Source organism: Trichomycterus rosablanca, chromosome 9 (assembly GCF_030014385.1).
Source record: "Trichomycterus rosablanca isolate fTriRos1 chromosome 9, fTriRos1.hap1, whole genome shotgun sequence".
Taxonomy (NCBI): domain Eukaryota; kingdom Metazoa; phylum Chordata; class Actinopteri; order Siluriformes; family Trichomycteridae; genus Trichomycterus; species Trichomycterus rosablanca.
Window position 1 is genome coordinate 27,603,194 of NC_085996.1, and position 17,990 is coordinate 27,621,183.

The following is a 17,990-nucleotide window of genomic DNA, read 5'->3' on the forward strand; positions in this document are numbered from 1 at the left end:
GTGGTTTTAGAAGAACATGGTAGTGCTGCCAGTCTCACTTGATTTACTTGAAGCCTAAAGAAAAGGAAAAAAGTCTGGTATTGAGTAAACATAGCATAGATTGTGGCATGTCATATATACAGTATACACCAGTCAGCCATAACATTAAAACCACCTCCTTGTCTACACTTATTGTCCATTTTATCAGCTCCACTTACCATATAAAAGCACTTTGTAGCTTTTAGCTTGCTTTCACCCTGTTCTTCAATGGTCAGGACCACCACAGAGCAGGTACTATTTAAGTGGTGGATCATTCTCAGCACTGCAGTGACACTGACATGGTGGTGTTGTGTTAGTGTGTGTTGTGCTGGTATGAGTGGATCAGACACAGCAGCTCTGCTGGAGTTTTTAAATACTGTGTCCACTCACTGTCCACTCTATTAGACACTCCTACCTAGTTGGTCCACCTTGTAGATGTAAAGTCAGAGACGATCGCTCATCTATTGCTGCTGTTTGAGTTGGTCATCTTCTAGACCTTCATCAGTGGTCACAGGATGCTGCCCATGGGGTGCTGTTGACTGGATATATTTTTGGTTGGTGGACTATTCTCAGTCCAGCAGTGACAGTGAGGTGTTTAAAAACTCTATCAGCGCTGCTGTGTCTTATCCACTCATACCAGCACAACACACACTAACACACCACCACCATGTCAGTGTCACTGCAGTGCTGAGAATGATCCACCACCCAAATAATACCTACTCTGTAGTGGTCCTGTGGGGGTCCTGGCCATTGAAGAACAGGGTGAAAACAGATGGACTACAGTCAGTAATTGTACAACTACAGCACAAAGCCGATAAAATAGACAATGTGTGTAGAAACAAGGAGGTGGTTTTAATGTTATGGCTGATCAGTGTATATGTAGTGGATTCAGAAAGTATTTACACCTATTGATGTTGGTGCACTTTTCTGTGTGATGCAGTTGCAGATATAAGAACAAATATATTTTTTACACAAGTTCACACTACACTTTAAAAGTCATCAGATAGCTGTACAGTTCACACTACATGACTGGATCTCTTGCAATAGAGAGTCTTTTAAGTCATTGTGTATTTCACACTACATGTTGAGTTGCTTCCGAGCTGCTAAATCTAGCAGTGACCAGTCGGTGTAATCAGAGGCGATTTAATCTGCCTGTGGGCCCAGGGGCTACAGCTGGTTGTGGGCCCCCACATATAGTTTTCATAAAATCAGTACACAACGCAAGACAACAGAGTTCAGTGGCAGCTCATGGGCCCCAGTACAAATATATATATAGTCTAGTAACGTTAAGCAGGTTACACAGATTCCCAAAATCCCTTGCTGTGCACTCACTGTGTAGTGTGATTACATGCATTCTGATATTTTATTGTCTTTTAGTTATTTTTATATTTTACTTAACGAAAACATTGCCGTGTTTTTTTTTTAGGGTTTTTCAGAGGGTCGGCTCACCTAGCCGCTGTCCGGTGGGGATGTTAAGGGTCTTTTGCTGTGCGGTGGTGGAGGTGTGGAAATAAACACACACGACAGGGTCGAGTCACTTTAACTGTTTAGTCAGGACTTCAGTGAGGGTTACAGCACTTTAGATCGCCTAGTTCCAGAACCCGAACTTCAATGCTGGGACCATAAGGCGAGACTCATATACAAAACTAACTGCAGAACGTCCGAACGCACATGTATAAACCTGGTGCTGCATTCTGATTGGCTGAGCTGAATGTCACTCACATACTAGCTCTAACGTTCACGTTGCTTAACTGAAACCACCAATCAGAATTACGGCAGCTCGTTTATCTGGCCAATCAACAGTCAGAAATATGAATAACGCGTAAATGATTTTGTAAGCTTCCCCATTCTTATTAACCAAAATAACTAACAAAATAAATACAAAATAAAACAGCCAATCCGGGGCCCTCAATTATTCGGGGCCCCTGGTAAGCCCAGGTAAGCCCGTGCATTAAATCGCCCCTGGGTGTAATGTGAACTAGGCATTAGGTTCCACTTTTTACACTGCATTGCCAGAACAACCATGTTGCATTGCCAGCCAAACCAAACCATGGCATCCAAGAAACTGTCAGTGTCTCTCTACCACAACTTCCTGCCAAACTGGGCCTCTGGAGAGACTGACCACATAGTCTGTGGAGAAATCTGAAGATGTGAGTTAACAGACCTCTGCATTCAATCTCATGCTTGAGAGGATTCACTATGAGGATTGGAATAAACTGCCCAAATCCAGTTTAACAAAGCTTGAGACGTATCCAAGAAAACTTACTGCTGTAAGTGCTGCCAAAAGGATCTCCACAAGGATCTCCATCATTTTGATTATTTTAATTCATTTTCTCATGTTTCTCATTTCTCGCGAATTTGTGACGAACAAGTTGACTCAGAGCGTCTCTCTGTATATATACCGTATATATATATATATAGTGAGCGAACATTCGGGCAGCGGACGGTGTTTTTTCGGTGTTGTCTTTATATTTTGTAAAATTCAATATTAAAATGGCCCCAAATAAGGTGCAGAGAAAGCTTAGTGGTGAGAAAATCAACAAATCTATTACATTTGTTGTTGTATAATTACTCCTGCCAGTAGCTGTCACTGTGTTTCAGACAGCGGGGACAGTTAGTGAGAGAGAAGAAGGAAGTCCGCTGAGTAAAGTATTCTTTCTTTCGTGCAATTACACCTACAAAATACAACACTTTTGAAATAAAGAATGAAATAATAGAGACATATGAGAGTTATTGTTGTTTCTGGTAGATACAATGTATTATGGTGTATGGTACAGCACATTCTGTACTGAAATGTGATGTGTGTGTTTTTTATGTACAGTACTACTGTGTATTGTTTATTATTATTTATTACAGTATTATCTATTCTATAATTTAAGATTAAGGGAAAATATACTTGTATTTATAACAAAAAATGCCAATACCATTGAAGACATTAGAAAGGTTAGGTAAGGGGGTGGTTTTGGAGGTCTGGCACGGATTAATTCTAGTTACATTATATTACATTACAATCTTATGGGAAAAATAGGTTTAACTAATGAACATTTTGACTTTAGAACAGCCCTTCGGAACCAATTAAATTGAAGTCATGGGTCTACTGTATATGTATTTAAAATCAAATCCAAATTTTTGAAACAGCAACCATAAATAATTAATATAGGCTTTAAGACAGTGATCAAGTGGTTAGAAATGCTAGCACTTGCTAGAAACATGTGTTAGGAAGTATGTAGGACAGATGCAAAATGCATGTGTTTACATGTCTTGTATGGCACAGAATGTACTCATGTGTAACATCACTTCAGAGCAAAATCTGATCATTATTTTAGGGTTATTTATTTTATCCCAAACGTATTGTTTTGTAGGTAAAAGTGCACCAGTTACTACAACAGATTAGTCATAGTTTCTTATTTAGTGAAACAGCTTCAGGGTTAGAAGTCACTGAAGTATCATTTTCAACAATACTACCATAGCTAAACCACATTCCAAACGACAGTCATTTGCATATCACTTTTTGATATATAAAAGTATGCAACTTACAAAAACAGCACAATTCAGTATCAAGGTTTTAAAAGTTTAAAGTTTAGAATAGTAATTCTTCAATTACTGACTGTAGTCCATTTGTTTCTCTGCATGCTTTGTTAGCCCCCTTTCATGCTGTTCTTCAATGGTCAGAACCCCCACAGAACCACCACAGGACCACTATAGGTATAGGTGGTGGATCATTCTCAGCACTGCAGTGACACTGACATGGTGGTGGTGTGTTAGTGTGTGTTGTGCTGGTATGAGTGGATAAGACACAGCAGCGCTGATGGAGTTTTTAAACACCTCACTGTCACTGCTGGACTGAGAATAGTCCACCAACCAAAAATATCCAGCCAACAGCGCCCCATGAGCAGCGTCCTGTGACCACTGATAAAGGTCTAGAAGATGACCAACTCAAACAGCAGCAATAGGTGAGCGGTCGTTTCTGACGTTACATCTACAAAGGGAACCAACTAGGTAGGAGTGTCTAAATGAGTGGACAGTGAGTGGACACGGTATTTGAAAACTCCACTCATACCAGCACAACACACACTAACACACCACCCCCATGTCAATGTCACTGCAGTGCTGAGAATGATCCAACACCTAAATAATACCTACTCTGTGGTGGTCCTGACCATTGAAGAACAGGGAGAAAGCAGGTTAAAACAGTATGTAGAGAAACGGATGGACTACATATTTTAATTGTAGAATTACAAAGTGCTTCTATATGGTGAGTGGAGCTGATAAAATGGACAGAGAGTGTAGCAACGAGGAGGTGGTTTTAATGTTATGGCTGATCAGTGTATGTACATATGACATACTTTAGCATTCTATTCCATTCTAAAAAAAAATTTCCCTGGATCATCAGTGTCACATGTTTGTTGATGTTGTCTTATTAAAGATACAGATCAAGTAGCCTCATTTCTTCTGAACTTCAATTCTAAAACCTGAAAGACCTGAAAAGTCTTCATTGGAACTAAGAGGCCATGCACAAACAACCCAAGATCATTATTTACACAACAATTAATTTTACAGTAGGCATATCTGTAGTGGGAGAGTCCTTTTAGAAACTACCAAACACAGGTTTGCCAATGTGATGTCTAGTAGGGGTTTTTACTGCTCCAGACTCTGTGTGGTGTGTGCTTTATACTGTTTTAACTAACCTAAGTTTGTGTTCTGCTTTGCCCCAAAATTAGCATGACAACGTTTCTCTCCTAACAACAGTGCCTGTCATGATTAGGGTAATATATTAAAATCTAGGCTGATAGGTAGTTACATTCAAGCCGAAAAGTCTGCCCACCCCTGTCATTTTCTCTACGTTTTATCACATTACAGACTCATTCTACGTATAATAGACTGAGTTAATTTTTTGTCATAAAATTCGACACAAAATAGCCCACAATGACAAAGTGAAAGCAGGTTTTTAGACATTTGTGCTAATTTGTTAAATTAGGGAGGTGAGCAGGAACCCGAGGGTCACTCTGACAGAGCTCCAGTGTATCCTTGTGGAGATGGGAGAACCAATCAGAAGATCAACCATCCAGGCAGCACTCCACAAAGCAGCACTCCTTAGTGAAATGCACATGACAGCCACTTGGAGTTTGCCAAAAGGCACCTAAAGGGCTCTCAAACCATGAGACCTGACCAACATGACAATGACCCGAAGCATACAGCCACGAGAACAAAGAAGTGGTTTAGAGAAAGTCTGTGAATGTCCTTGAGTGGCCCAGACCTGAATCCAATCCAACATCTGTGGAAGGAGCTGAAAATGTCTGTGTACCGACACTCCCCATCCAACCTGACGGAGCTTGCAAGGATATGCCAAGAGGAATGGGCAAAAATGTCCAGGAACCAAGTGTACCAAGCTCGTAGCTTCATTCCCAAAATGCCTTGAAGCTGTAATTGCTGCCAAAGGAGCATCAACCAAGTATTAGGCTAAGGGTGTGTACAGATATGTAACCCCTAAATAACAGATTTTTGTCAGTACAATAAAATTGCATATTTTGTAAACCCTGTTTTCACTTCGTAATTATTGGTGATTGTGTGTAGATGTTTTTTTTTCTCCCCCTTTAGTGCATCCAATTGCCCAATTGCATCATGCTTCCTCTCTGCCTATGCCGATCTCTGCTCTGACCGAGGAGATTGAAGCTAATCCACGCCCACTCCGACACATGGGCAGCAAGCCGCATGCATCTTATCACCCACACATTGACAAGTGTTGTGCCACCTAGCATTGTGTACGGAGAGACACACCCTAAGAGCGCTCCTTCCACATCTCTTTGCAGGCACCTCTAATCAGCCAGCAGAGGTCGTAATTGCACCAGTCTGACAGAGAGAGACTCATGTCCGGCTTAGTCCAGTCGTTGTTCATGTGGCCGCTCAGCCTTCAGCAGGTAAGGCAGAGGCGAGATTCGATACGATGTATTCGAGATCCCAGTCTGGTTGCAGCGTTTGTTTTTACCACTGCGCCACCTGAGCGGCCGTGTGTAGATGTTTGATGCAAAAAAGAACTCAATCTATTATAGAATGAGTCTGTAACGTAATAAAACGTGGAGAAGGTAAAAGGTGTGTGCAGACTTTAAAGCTTGACTGTACTTTTAATACACAAGTTGAATGCTGCAGACAGGGGCGATTTAATGCACGGGCTTCAGCCCAGGGGCCCCGAATAATTGAGGGCCCCGGATTGGCTGTTTTATTTTTTATTTATTTTGTTAGTTATTTTGGTTAATAAGAATGGGGAAGCTTACAAACCAATGATTTTGTAAATCATTTACACGTTATTCATATTTCTGACTGTTGATTGGCCAGATAAACTCTAACGAGCTGCTGTAATTCTGATTGGTGGTTTTAGCAACGTGAACGTTAGAGCTAGTATGTGAGTGACATTCAGCTCAGCCAATCAGAATGCAGCACCAGGTTTATACACGTGTTTGGACGTTCTGCGGTTAGTTTTGTATATGAGACTCACCTTATGGTCCCAGCATTGAAGTTCGAGTTCTGGAGCTAGGCAGTCTACTAAAGTGCTGTAACGCTCATTGAAGTCCTGACTAAACAGGTAAAGTGACTCTTCCCTGTCATGTACCTTTATTCCCACACCTTCACCACCGCACAGCAACAGACCCATGCATCCCCACCGGACAGCGGCTAGATCTATCTATCTATCTATCTATCTATCTATCTATCTATCTATCTATCTATCTATCTATCTATCTATCTATCTACAGTATATGTTTTAATATATATATATATATATATATATGTATATATATACTGTATATATACTGGTGCTGGTCATAAAATTAGAATATCATGAAAAAGTTGATTTATTTCAGTAATTCCATTCAAAAAATGAAACTTGTATATTATAATCATTCATTACAAACAGACTGATATATTTCAAATGTTTATTTCTTTTAATGTTGATTATAACTGACAACTAATGAAAACCCCAAATTCAGTATCTCAGAAAATTAGAATATTACTTAAGACTACGGCTGTCAAACGATTAAAATTTTTAATCGCGATTAATCTCAGAATTTCATATAGTTAATTGCGATTAATCGCATTAAAAAAAATCTGTGTAAATGTTATAGAAAACAAGGATTTTTTTTATTTATTTTTTTTAAACAAAATTTATTTTATTTTATTTTATTTTTACCCCTTTTTCTCCCCTTTTTAGCGCATCCAATTGTTCAATTAGCATCGTGCTTCCTCTCTGTCTATGCCGAACCCTGCCCTGACGGAGGTGATTGAAGCTAACCCATATCCCCTCCGAAACACGAGCAGCAGCCAGATGCATCTTTGCCACTCACACATTGATGAGTTTTGGCGCCACCCAGCGTTGCATGCGGAGAGACACACCCCAAGGGCACCCTCTCCCATCTCTGTGTAAGCGCCTCCAATCAGCCGGCAGAGAACGCAATCGCATTCTGACAGAGAGAGACGCACATCCGGTTCTTTGTCCCACCCCCCATATGAGCAACCGGCCAATCGTTGCTCATATAGCCACTCAGCTTCGAACCGGTAAAGCAAGGCTGGATTCGATACCACGTTCTCAGAATCCAGCCCTGGTTGCAGCGCGTCTTTTTTTACCGCTGCGCCACCTGAGCGGCGAAAACAAGGATTTTTAAGTGAAATGTTACAATTAAAATGGTGAACTCATTTTATGCTAAATGTACTTATGTTAAAAACTGCTGGGACAAGAGAAAACTGTAAGGGAGTTTTATTCACTCACATACTAGGCAGTAATACTATCCAGCAGAGACCCTTGACTTCGTATATATGTCAGATTGTAGGTTAAAATTTCTTCATCAGCAAACATTGTAGATCAGCGGTGCTTTAGGTGGGACAAGGCGTAGTTATTGTAACAGACTTTTCTGTGGTTGTATCGTGACAATGGTTTGATGGATGTTTCTACACGAAGTGAGTGTGTTTTGACCCTTTGGGGCTTCCATAGTTCATGGAATAGCATGCTTGGCTAACGACACTAGCTGTCCGCTATTCGGTACCGTAACAGAAGAAGTAATAAAAGTGTTCTGCTCCCGACAACTTGTGAATATACCGTGTATTTATTTCTTTATTAAGAAAGTGCTACAACGCTACGATGCTCGGTTGCATTTGAGAAACGCTGTCTTAATGAGAGATGCCGTGCACGGTCAAGTCTCAACATGAACTACGGATGACTCGCAGAGCCAAATAGAATTTGCGTTAACGGCACTATTTTTTAAAAATCGTGTTAAATTGAGATCGCGTTAATACGTTATTATCACGTTAACTTCGACAGCCCTACTTAAGACCAATACAAAAAAAGGATTTTTAGAAATGTTGGCCAACTGAAAAGTATGAACATGAAAAGTATGAGCATGTACAGCACTCAATACTTAGTTGGGGCTCCTTTTGCCTGGATTACTGCAGCAATGCGGCGTGGCATGGAGTCCATCAGTCTGTGGCACTGCTCAGGTGTTATGAGAGCCCAGGTTGCTCTGATAGTGGCCTTCAGCTCTTCTGAATTGTTGGGTCTGGCGTATCGCATCTTTCTCTTCACAAGATTTTCTATGGGGTTAAGGTCAGGCGAGTTTGCTGGCCAATTAAGAACAGGGATACCATGGTCCTTAAACCAGGTACTGGTAGCTTTGGCACTGTGTGCAGGTGCCAAGTCCTGTTGGAAAATGAAATCTGCATCTCCATAAAGTTGGTCAGCAGCAGGAAGCATGAAGTGCTCTAAAACTTCCTGGTAGACGACTGCGTTGAAATTGGACCTCAGAAAACACAAGGAATGTGACAGCTGAAACCCATGTCTTGCATACGTCTGTGCGTGGTGGTTCTTGAAGCACTGACTCCAGCTGCAGTCCACTCTTTGTGAATCTCCCCCACGTTTGAATGGGTTTTGTTTCACAATCCTCTCCAGGGTGCGGTTATCCCTATTGTTTGTACACTTTTTTTTCTACCACATCTTTTCCTTCCCTTCGCCTCTCTATTAATGTGCTTGGACACAGAGCTCTGTGAACAGCTAGCATCTCTAGCAATGACCTTTTGTGTCTTGCCCTCCTTGTGCAAGGTGTCAGTGGTCGTCTTTTGGACAACTGTCAAGTCAGCAGTCTTCCCCATGATTGTGTAGCCTACAGAACTAGACTGAGAGACCATTTAAAGGCCTTTGCAGGTGTTTTGAGTTAATTAGCTGATTAGAGTGTGGCCCATGAGATCCTAGTTACGCCACTGAACTCTGTTGTCTTGCGTTGTGTACTGATTTTATGAAAACTATACATGGGGGCCCACAGGCAGGTTAAATCACCTCTGGCTGCAGGTATGAGTAGCATTAAAACGTGAGTGACTTTGATCCTGCCCACACCACTGAATAATTAAAACCACATTCCAAACAACATACAGTTGCATATCGTTTTCTGATAAATAACTTCTTTAAATACCATAAGTAATACCCTAATAATAAAAACATCACTATTTTTTCGGAAGTTCAGTATCAAGGTTTCAAAGTTTTGGAAATTGTGCATGACTAAACACTGCATGTTTTTTTGTTTGTTTTTAGCATTTATTAGCAAGATCATTTAATAAAATGCATTTTTGTTAACTTGAATCTATATTTACACAGACAAACTACAATAGCAAGTCTTAAGGACTAAATTTCTACAAATCCTCAGTTTACACATACATTTTCAGTTTACACATAAAACACTACTGTTCTTTATCTCTACCTTGGAAATTCCCCTGAATAATCACTGTCACCTGTGAGTTGTTGTGATGTGTTATTATAATTTCAGAATAAGTGGCCGCATTTCCTCTGAACTTCAGATCTAAAATCTTGCATGATTAATATGGTGCCTGAAAGACCTGAAAAGTAGGATTTGTCTTCACTGGAATTAAGAGGCCATGCACAAACAACCCAAGGTCATTATTTACACAACAATAAAATAATCACAGGAAGCATTTCTGGAGTGGGAGAGTCCGCTTAGAAACTATCAACCAACAGGTTCGCCAACTTGATGTTTAGTTAGCGTAACATTAAAACCACCTCCTTGTTCCTACACTCACTGTCCATTTGATCAGCTCCACTTACCATATAGAAGCACTTTGTTGTACAATTACTGACTGTAGTCCATCTGTTTCTCTGCATGCTTTGTTAGCCCCCTTTCATGCTGTTCTTCAATGGTCCGGACCACCACAGAGCAGGTATTATTCAGGTGGTTATTCATTCTCATCACTTCTCGCATGTGTTTTCGTGACAGAACGTAGTTTGGGAGACCAGATAGACTCGCTTGAGATTCCTTCCGGTGATAGATTGTGTAATCCCTTATCGCAGATCAGTATTGTGAACAACACAACGACTTAAAAGACTCCCGATTGCGAGAGATCCAGACGTGTAGTGTGAACTGTGCAGCAATCTGAACTTGGCATAAGACATTCGTCTATTTGCATTAATGGCACTATGGGCAATTAAAAATTGGTAAAAGTAAATACTAAATTTGGATCTGGGCTTTGTAGTTCTAGTCTGTGAGCATGTGTGGCCTACTTTTTTTCAGCTGAGCTGTTGTTGAGCTTAGATTCCAGTTCACAACAACAGAACATACACTGATCAACCATAACATTAAAACCACCTCCTTGTTTCTACACTCACTGTCTATTTTATCAGTCCACTTACCATATAGAAGCACTTTGTAGTTCTACAATTACTGACTGTAGTCCATATATTTCTCTACATATTTTTTGGGCCTGCTTTCGCCCTGTTCTTCAATGGTCAGTATCCCCACAGGACCACCACAGAGCAGGTATTATTTAGGAGGTGGATCATTCTCAGCACTGCAGTTACAGTGACATGGTGGCCAGCTGTAACCTAGTGGTTAAGGTACTAGGCCAGTGACCAGAGGGTCGCTGGTTCAAGCCCCACCACTGCCAGGTTGTCACTGTTTGGCCCTTAAACAAGGCCCTTAACTCTCTATTGCTCAGACTGTATACTGTAACTGTAATGTAAGTCGCTTTGGATAAAGGCATCTGCTAAATGCTGAAAATGTAAATGGTGGTGGTGTGTTAGTGTGTGTTGTGCTGAGTGGATCAGGCACAGCAGCGCTGCTGGAGTTTTTAAATACTGTGTCCACTTACTGTCCACTCTGTTAGACACTCCTACCTAGTTGGTTTACCTTGTAGATGTAAAGTCAGAGACGATCGCTCATCTATTGCTGCTGATGGAGTTGGTCATCTTCTAGACCAGGGTTTTTCAAACTTTTTTTCTGGTGACCCACATTTTGTCCATGATTTTTTCACGCAACCTAAACAACATAAATATATACACATATATATATATATATATATATATATATATATATATATATATATATATATATATATATATATATATATATATGTGTGTGTGTTTACTAAATCACAAAACAAAATTCACTAACTTAATGAGAAGGATGGGCCTGTTTGCTATGCATGATCTGGTCCCATTGTGATTCACAACAAGAGAGGGCAACACTTTTAGAGCAGAGGATTTGTTTGTTTATTAGAATTTTAATGTCATGTTTTACACTTTTGGTTACATTCATGACAGGAACAGTAGTAACTTATTACACAAGGTTAATCACTTCTCAAGATTATGGACAATTTAGTGTCTCCAATTCACCTCCATAGCATGTCTTTGGACTGTGGGAGGAAACCGGAGCACCCGGAGGAAACTCACGCAGGCACGGGGAGAACATGCAAACTCCACACAGAAAGAACACGGACCACCCCATGATGTTGGGGACGAACCCAGGACCTTCTTGCTGTGAGGCGACCGTGCCGCCCTTAAAGCAGGGGAACAGTTTACAAATCCAAACTATCTTTATAGACCCTGGCACTCGTTTTTTGTTTTTTCTTGACTGGCTCAGTAGCAACGCGATTAGCTTGTAGCTCACTGCCTTCTTCTCTTGAACTTTCTCCCGTTTGCTATTGAAGATTGCACACCATTTCAGTTGTTTCTGTAGCCACTGTCTCAGTCTGTCATTGTTTCTTGGCAGTTGACCTATTCATTTTTCAGCTCCAATATATATATTATTCTGGATAAAAGGTTTGAACAGCAGCAACTAGGCTCAACACAGATCTGAGCTGCAGCACTACTGTAGCATTACTGTATGTGTATAGGTATAGAAAACAATTTAAAGTATGCACATAGCCACAATAACACAGACACTAACATGTCTCCAAGTAGAAAACATCGACCCACAACAACCGTGTGAATTATGAAACGTAAGAAAAAAACAACAGTGGTGCGCTAGTGTAATACATCGCTGCCCCACCCCAGCGCCTACAATCCAACATACAGAGTAGAATCAATGCAAATCTGTTTTAGTTGTCACAGTTTAATTCATTAAGCATAAAAGTGATATTTAGTGATCACTGCGTGTCTAAACACGAGTGTTCTTCAAAAAAATTCTGCACTTTTTAAAACTCTATTTATTAAGAATTTTAAAAACAAATGACATCACTTTTCTACACAGTCACTTTCCGATGCATTTTTCCCAGTGTCGTACCAACTTTTTAATGCCATCAGCAAAAATAGTTTTTGGTTGAGCACGCGCGTAGCCACTGATGCTTTCACATCATCATCACATGCCAACCAAAATATTAGTGCAGAAACTTTTTGAAGATTCCTTGTACATATTAGAGAAGAACAGGCATTAACTGATGTACACTTTGCACTAAGGACACAGTAGCTGGCAAGTACCAGACTATAAAAAAGAAGAACATGTTCATGTTTATTTTTAATTTAAAGACAACTGTTGTTTTGGCCTAAAGTTTGGGGTTATTGTCTTGATGTAATGTCATCTTATTGTCATGACTCTCACTCAGATTTGCTGTCCATATGTGCTGTATTCAAATCATATAATATAAATAACTACCATATTTTAATGTATAATAATATTATTTAATTATTTAATATACTTTATATATTATACTATATATACTGATCAGCCATAACATTAAAACCACCTCCTGGTTTCTACTCTCTCTGTCTATTTTATCAGCTCCACTTACCATATAGAAGCACTTTGTGGTTCTACAATTACTGACTGTAGTCCATCGTTTCTCTCCATACTTTTTTAGCCTGCTTTCACCCTGCAGTGACACTGACATGGTGGTGGTGTGTTAGTGTGTGTTGTGCTGGTATGAGTGTATAAGACACAGCTGCTCTGCTGGACTCACTGTCCACTCTATTAGACACTCCTACCTAGTTGGTCCGTTACGTAAAGTCAGAGACGATCGCTCATCTGTTGCTGCTGTTTGAGTTGGTCATCTTCTAGACCTTCATCAGTGTTCACAAGACGCTGCCTACGGGGGCGCTGTTGGATGGATATTTTTGGTTGGTGGACTATTCCCAGACCAGCACTGATAGTGAGGTGTTTAAAAACTCGATCAGCGCTTCTGTGTCTTATCCACTCATACCAGCACCACACACACTAACACACCACCACCATGTCAGTGTCACTGCAGTGCTGAGAATGACCCACCACCCAAATAATACCTACTCTGTAGTGGTCCTGTGGGGGGTCCTGTCCATTAAAGAACAGCATGAAAGGCAGCTAACAAAGCATGTAGAGAAACAGATTGACTACAATCAGTAATTGTAGAACTACAAAGTGTTTCTATATGGTAAGTGGATCTGATAAAATGGACAGTGTGTTGAAACAAGAAGGTGGTTTTAATGTTATGGCTGATTGGTGTATGTATCCCTAATTGTGACATGCCCATTGTTAGAGGCCGTGGTTAATTGATGTATGTGCAGTGTTTCTTGATGTAAATATGATTATTCACAAAGGTTCTAAACATTTAAACATTTTTCTAATTTGTCTAAATGCTACATGCACATTTCTCGGCTTCCTTTTAAGCAAAGGGCTTTCGCGAGGGTGTAGAAGTGAAAGTAATGTCAGTGAATCACTTAGGGTGTGTCAGGACCAAAGAAGAAAATGATACGCTGAGATGAAACTTCAAAAAGTTTCCACACTTATTATTTTCCTTGGAAACAGTGAGGGCAGGAGGAGTGGTAATTGGCCGTGTGAGAAAGAGCTTATACCCCGAATTTAGCGGCATCAGATTTCCACATTTTTAGACCACTCAGAGAGGCTTTAAGGGGAAGAAGATTTTCATGTGATGATGATGTGAAAGCACAGTGCATCAGTGGTTATGCACTCAACCAAAAACATTTTTGCTGATGGAATTAAATAGTTGGTACAATGCTGGGAAAAATGCATGTGTAAAAAAGTGATGTAATTTGTTTTAAATTTTTTTATTAAAGAGTAAAAATATGCTGAAACTTTTTTGAAGACCCCTTGTATGTTGTATATTTTGAGCCAGTAGTCAGAACACACCACACTGGGCTTAATGCACTTAATGCACAGGGTCGTGTTTACCTGGTGGTATTTTCCCAGGTGGAAACACAGCAAGAGGTGATAAAATGGATAATGGTGTCAAAACAGCATCAGAAATTCCACCGCTGCTCTTACCAAAGAGGTACTTCTTAGTTAGTTCTGTCACGGAGTGTTTGTGTCCCATCTTGTGACATCATGTCCAGTGTTTGGCTTGTATTGTGTTTATGTGTTAAATGTATTGCACCAGAATTTGTTTAGAAATAAACTGAGACCAAGACCCTTACTCATGAGCTTTCAGTCTGCTTAATTGTTGTGGTATAAGTACTGGTATAAGTAGATCAGACACAGCAGCACTGATGGAGTTTTTAAACACCTCACTGCTGGACTGACAATAGTCCACCAACCAAAAATATATCCAGCCAACAGCACCCCATGGGCAGTGTCATGTGACCACTGATGAAGGTCTACAAGATAACCAACTCAAACAGCAGCAATAGATGAGCGATCATCTCTGACTTTACATCTACAAGGTGGACCAACTAGGTAGGAGTGTCTAATAGAGTGGACAGTGAGTGGACATGGTATTTAAAAACTCCAGCAGCGCTGCTGTGTCTGATCCACTCATACCACCATCATGTCATTGTCACTGCAGTGCTGAGAATGATCAACCACCTAAATATTACCTGCTCTGTGGTGGTCCTGACGATTGAGGAACAGCATGAAAGGGGGCTAACAAAGCATGCAGAGAAACAGATGGACTACAGTCAGTAATTGTAGAACTACAAAGTGCTTCTATATGGTAAGTGGAGCTGATAAATGGACAGTGAGTGTAGAAACGAGGATTTAATGTTATGGCTGATCGGTGTAAATTTATCATTATAATTTTATATTTCGAATGTATGGTTATTTTACTAATTATATCCTTATTGTAAGCTTAATTGAAATTACCACAAAGATTTTTCCCATTACTATAGTGACTTTTCCAGTCTTTAATTACAAATAAGACAGAATGGCACTCTTAGTATTCTTAGTAACCCAGGCCTCCCCACCTGGGGATCAAACCCAGGACCTTCTTGCTGTGAGGCAACAGTGCTACCCCATGAGTCAGATAAAACAACCAGATTCTGAATGAAAGGCTTTATAGTGACTTTATTTCCCTCAACATGTTGCTTATTTAAGTACATTTTATTGTTTTTGTATTACAAACTACAGAAAGTGAGACACCAGTTTCTCGGTGGTTGCAGTTTAATACCTAGTAGAAAAATGGAAGTTTCAGCAGAGCACTTCACCACAGTGTGTTTGCTACTCAACTCATTTGATCAGAAACAAGTACAGGTTATAGATTTAATAAAGACTCAGAGATATACATCTGTACAGCAATATACACTAATCATTCACACAGTGTATTTAACTCTTTCCAACTTCATACATTTGAGGTTTCTTAATCCCCCAAAATCCCCAAAAACCCTGTAAAGCCTCAAAGACATTGTGTTAGCGTTTCACAGTAAGCATCCCAGAAATTCAAGCTTGGTTATTAACCTAGCATTCATCATGATCTGACCTTGTGCTCTGCATTACTTTGATTTGAACAACAAACACAATGCAACAAACATAATAAACAACTTACAAAAGTTATAAAAAAGAAATGTACATGAAAACAACTCAGTACTTCTACATGTTAAATGACTTAACATGATTGTCTCATCAAGAATGAGACGTCAGATTAGTGATTGTACTTGTGGATTATGGTTCATGCATCATGTAGTAACAATGATAAAAAGGCAGACTGGCTGTGGGTTCCACAGATACACTAGAAATCAGCGTTTTAATTACATATGCTCAAAAATGGTAGAAAATGCACATCACAACTTTTGGGTAACAGGCTGAGTACTTATTGGCCTCAATAAAAGTGATTATCCTTTAAAGATTACCGTGATGCATTCAGACTCTCTTTAAAGCAATATTTATGAAAAACCTGCTTTTCCTACCTACCAGATTCCTCTGTATCTCTACTCTACTGGTCCAGAACCCTACCCTGTTCGAGAAGGGCCGTACCTAATACACGCCTCCAACACGTGCAGTAGCCAACCACTTCTTTTCGCCTACATGAGGTGGGTTCACACACCATAATTCTCCATAATTCTTCATCTCTGTGCACGCACCATCGACCAGCCAGCAGAGGCCATAATGGTTAAGGTATTGAACTACTGAATGGATGGATGAGGGGTTAAAACTCCAACACCAAGCCGCCACAGGTGGTCCCATAAGTAAAGCCCTAAACCAGGGGTGGGCAAACTTTTGGCTCATGGGCCACACTGGGTTTTAAAAATTGACAGATGGGCCGAGCAGGTGCAGGGGTGGGGGTTTGAAACTAATATTCACATTCAAACCTTTAGTTTCGTGAATAAATAATGAATTTTTGAATATAAATGAAATGCCAGACACATCCCATTGTGTGCACGTTTACACAAATGCGTGAATGTGATTTTTTTAATGTATTTATTATTGTTTTTATAAGTTAATGGTTTTTGTGTGACGTTTTAAACCAGCCAAGTGGTTAGATCACACTGGTGCGATAGGCGACTCCAGAGGAGTAGTAGGGCTCAGTGAGATTAAACATGTGACAAATGAATATCTGTGTGTAGACCAGATAGACTCGGCTTTAGCAAAGGTCAGTAGTGTTTGGCGTGCGCTATCTAGTGGAATCAACTGAAACGCAGAGTATTGCAAGAAAATGGTGAAATGAATGCGGTTTTAGGACAATTTAGTAAATACTCAGCAGGCCGGATTAAGTAGTTTGCACACCACTGCCCTAAACCCTTCATTGCTTGGATATCCTCAACTGTAATAAAAAACATACGCTTGAATTAATTACAACCATAAAACAAGTAGCATTTATTACATTCCAAAACATTAGCCTACAATCACCAAATACTTCGACCTTAGGGTTAAGAAGAAAAGGGTCACAAAACATATAAAACACAACCTTAATATTAATTAAACATTTCAATGTCTAAACAGCTCATTTCACACGCAAGAACATATCAGCTATGTGAAACGCAGCGTAACTAACAGTACATGTCAACTCCTTTAGCTGTATGATGCTGCACCATTTCTCTCTGAAATTTCCAGGTAATTTGGACAAGCTTGAGCAATGATCAACCTAATGTGCATAAGAACACACCTACATGTGTAAAAAAAAAAAAAAAACCAAGGTGCAAACTCATTCTCTTTGATAGTAGTCATTAGATCAATAAATGTTTAGAATAGTATTTTTAAAGTGCAAAAATAGGAATAAAACTAATTACTAAAACAAAAAACCAACAAACTAAAAATAGCTTTCAAGATTCGGTGTAATGAGAAGTGATTTACAGTAGTGCACTAGGAAAAAAAAGAGTATGAAAAACATCAGGCTGTAGCTGTAACAAAGTCCTTTGTTAATACATCAAGTTACAACGGCAGGTAGGTTCAAAGTTAAATACAAAAACTGCATTGTTTTTTTCCCATTTAAAATCCATCTCGTAGTATTTTTTGTTTTATTTTGGCTATACGATATTTGCATAGAGATACTAAATTCTAAATGTCCAC